Raw genomic sequence first — 3,930 nt, 5'->3', positions numbered from 1 at the left:
TGAAATATACACCCCAACAAGACATACCCCTGTGCAGCAGATTTTTCATTGTTTTCCCTTAAGAATTCATCTAGATCTTTAGTTCCAATTTCAGATTTGACAGTACATGCATAAAAGAACATGTTAACAAATATAATTTTGATGATAGACGGTAATATAGCTTACAAAGTACTATACCCATGATAGGATTAAGCTTGCTCAGGAGATGAATCCTCAACAACGACCTTTTTCTTTTTGGATTGTGTCCTGGGTGGAAAAAACAAGTATGAATCAGAAATAAAAAATTAATTTTATCACAAAATACTATCCAAAGAAGTGCTTACTTTTTTGGTGTTCTCTGTGTCTTTTTCTTTGTTTTTTGCTTCTTTACTGGTGATGATTCTTCGCTTCTATAAGTTAATAAGAGTCACTCTGTTAATACATAAAATCTTGATAATAAACCCAAAGGAAAGGAGTAATAATTTCAGAACATTACTCATCAGTTGATTCAGATTCTGAATCAGAATCCTCCTGATTCTTCTTTCTTTTTTTGGACTCCATTCTAGAAGGCAAACAATCATTATTTAAAAACATACTAAAAGGGATAAAATACACCCAAATGAATGCACAAGATACACCCAAATGAATGCACAAAATGCACCCAACTTAATAAACAAAATACACCCAACTGGATAAACAAAATACACCCAACTTGATATACAAAATACACCCAAATGGATAAACAAAATACACCCAAGTATGTTACTTACTTTTTTGCTTTTTTGCTGGGTTGTTTTCTTGGTGAATCCTCTGAGTCTTCTTGAGTCTCAGACTCAGAGGTAGAATTGTCACTATCAGTTGTTTCTGTCTCCGATGATGATGTTGAACTTGCCTTCCTTTTTTTGTTTTTTTGATTTCTTATTTTTTTCTTTTTTCTTTATTTTTTTTCATTTTTTCTTTTGTTTCCGCCATCTTTACAATCCCCTAAAACATTAGAAATTTTAGTTAGCATAATTCAGGTAAATAAAATACACCCAAGTTATTTTGTTCACTTACCATATGTTCCTCTATTTCTGTCCTCATTCTTTCGACTAACTGCTCCTTATTTCAGTTGGCAATCCAGGGTTCTGGAGGTCTTTCTGCCCTCTTCTTGTCTTTATTTTTTGAAAGATGAAAGTAAATTATCATCAGGGCAAATAGGCAGCCATCAATTGCCTTTTTCTTTTCCAGCTTGTAATCTGTTATGCCCTTGATGATAAAAGTCAAAACATGTCCTCCCCAGTTCCGCTCTGTTATTGTGTCCATCTCGAAAATTGGGGCCAGGTACACAGGTGAGATTTTATTTATTGTTGTTGGTAAAAGGAACGCCATCTGTATATAGAGGATGAAAATCCTCTTGAACATGAGGCGATCCTGTTCATTACTAACGCCAATAGCCATCATCTCATCTGTTAGATTTTTGAGGGTCTTACCCTGGAATCTTCTAAAAATTTCTTTGTCATCTTCAGAAAGATCCTTATAATTGACTTTCTGAGGAAATGGATCTTCTACAAAAAAGAAAACAACATAGTATGAAAATCAGTTCAAATACACCCAAGCATCAATTGAAATACACCTGAATATGGCTCATATACACCTATAAATTTTAGCGAGTTACCTGATGCGTTGATGCCAAGCGCAGCCCCTATTGTTTTTGGTCTTACTTTAAAAGAACCGTAGCCAATTTCCAGTCGGTTTTCCCCTAATTTGAAGGAGTTAGCCAACTTCCTTAATATTTGGTGATGCACCCTTAGCAGCGGGATGTGCATCAGGCCACCAAATCCCAAATCCTTAACAATCGTTTTCTTCTCCTCGCTCATGTTTCTGAATTTCTCACTTAACAAATGTGTTGCACACTTAAGGTCTTTGGTTTTCTGTAAACAAAGCAAAATTATAGTCAGATATATTTCTATTATATAAAACTGATTTCATCTAAGACATATATTTGTTCTTACATTTTTTTCAGCTTGGTTTCTGGCTGCCATTTTTTCTGAAATGAAAAATACACCCATAGATATCAGTAAGATACACCCATAGATATGAGTCAGATACACCCATAGATATGAATCAGATACACCCATATATATCAGTCAGATATCACTCAAATATGCATTAATATACAAGGTCAAGCAACATTACAAGGTCAAGCAATATACACCCATGGACAAGAAAATATTAGAATAGTTGCAACTGTTGACTATATTACAGTATATCAGTTCAGAAATATACACCCAATAAATTATGCCATATACACCCAACAAATTACTCCATATACACGCACCAAATTACGCAATATACCCCCAAGAATCAGTTACCAGAAGAACTAGAACAACAAGAACAGTAACACCTAGAACAACTAAGAAGAACAGTATAACCTAGAACCAAGAATAATAGTAAAACCTAGAACAAGTAGAACATTATAAACTATAAAATGAGACGTAGAACAAGAAGAACAGTAAAACCTAGAAGAACGTAGAAGAACAGTAAAACCTAGTTCTTCGATTTTGAAATGTGAAAAATATACAAGATGAGTAAAATAGTAACGTAACGTACCTTGAGTATTATAACTTCATTTTTTCTGGAGATTGTTGATGGAGAGTTCTATGTTGTGTTGATGGAGAGTTCTAATCTTCGCAACGATTGCTATCTCTGTAGTTTGCAATGTTGCTCGAAAATGGACGGTTTGTGTTTTCTTCGAATGGCTTGGAGAAGTGGAAGAGTGCGCCATTAAAGAGCGCTTTTCGCGAAGCACAACTGTTGAGTGGAGCACGTGAATGTTACGCTCCATTCAAAGTAATTGAGTGCGCATGTGAATGAAGTGTGGGCTGGGAACTTGTATAACTTGTAGGGCCTTTTTGCTTGTATGTGTAGCAGGCCCGAATTTAAAATATTTAAAGGACGAATTTGATTAAAAAAATCGTTCAAAACCAATTTAAAAAATGAGTAATCTTTCATAGACTAATTTGACTATTTACCCTATGTTTGAGACTTCGTGGCACCCGCCCCTGCTGACATCTCTTAGTGATTCTTGTTCTTGACACGAGATGAGAAATATATTTAGGAGAATAGTCGCGTCTTCTTTTCTCCTTTCCTAGTTGCTCTTAAATTATGGTAGTATTGTATTTTTTACGATTTGGTATTAATCAAGATGTGCTATTATGATAATTGATAAGTAATTATTTGGCAAAATAAATAAACAAATAAATCGTAGCAACCTTAATTGTTCTAGAAAAAAATTAGGCATTTAATTAAAATAAGTATTAAAAAATTAATTTTTAAAATGCACAACAAAAAAGGAATTTTTTTACTTAAAAAAAATATTTTTTCCAAAAAAATTATCCGAACTTTAAATTCGGAAATGCCTTTTTCTTTTCGGCTGCGGTAAATTCGCCGTACTCAAGACGAACTCTATAAAATTCATAAAGTTCGCCGCACTAGATTTCTAGAGTTTTTTTTTTCAAATTGAAAACTGCTTATTTGTGTACTCTTGTGTACTCGTAAACTTTTGGAGAGGATGATAACGGTTGTCATTGCCACCGGCGATGTTGAACAAGTTATGCTTGTTATCTGTCTAGTATTTAACTCCCCAAATTTCTTTCTCACCCAAATTAAACCAAACTAAGTTCTTATTCTTGTGTATTCATCTGTACTCCTGGAGATGATAATAATAGTTGCCATTGACGGCAACAATGTTGAAGAAGCCATATTTGTTATATTCTCTATTTATGTTATCTTTTTCAATCTTAAACTTTTCTCTCTGTATTCTCTATTTATTCTCTTTTTTATATGGGTGTTTATGGAAAATTTGACTCAAAATTCGCCATGGGGTAAGGCGAATTTTATATAAAAAACCTATGAAGATAGAATTTGTCGGAGGGTCATCCAAAATATCAAAAAAAAAAAAAAAACGTA

General features: G+C 33.6%; 1 long non-coding RNA gene across 1 annotated transcript; it reads right to left on the bottom strand.

Annotated features, from left to right (window-relative positions):
• LOC110269704 lies at nt 355-847 on the bottom strand. Its single transcript, XR_002358465.1, has 2 exons — nt 750-847; nt 355-389 (listed from the first exon to the last, which is right to left on the bottom strand). It is a non-coding gene; the product is annotated as an uncharacterized LOC110269704 (long non-coding RNA).

This window comes from Arachis ipaensis, chromosome B03, assembly GCF_000816755.2.
Source record: "Arachis ipaensis cultivar K30076 chromosome B03, Araip1.1, whole genome shotgun sequence".
Taxonomy (NCBI): Eukaryota; Viridiplantae; Streptophyta; class Magnoliopsida; order Fabales; family Fabaceae; genus Arachis; species Arachis ipaensis.
Note: the sequence above shows the minus strand (reverse complement) of the source record. Positions and strands in the feature narration are given on the sequence as shown.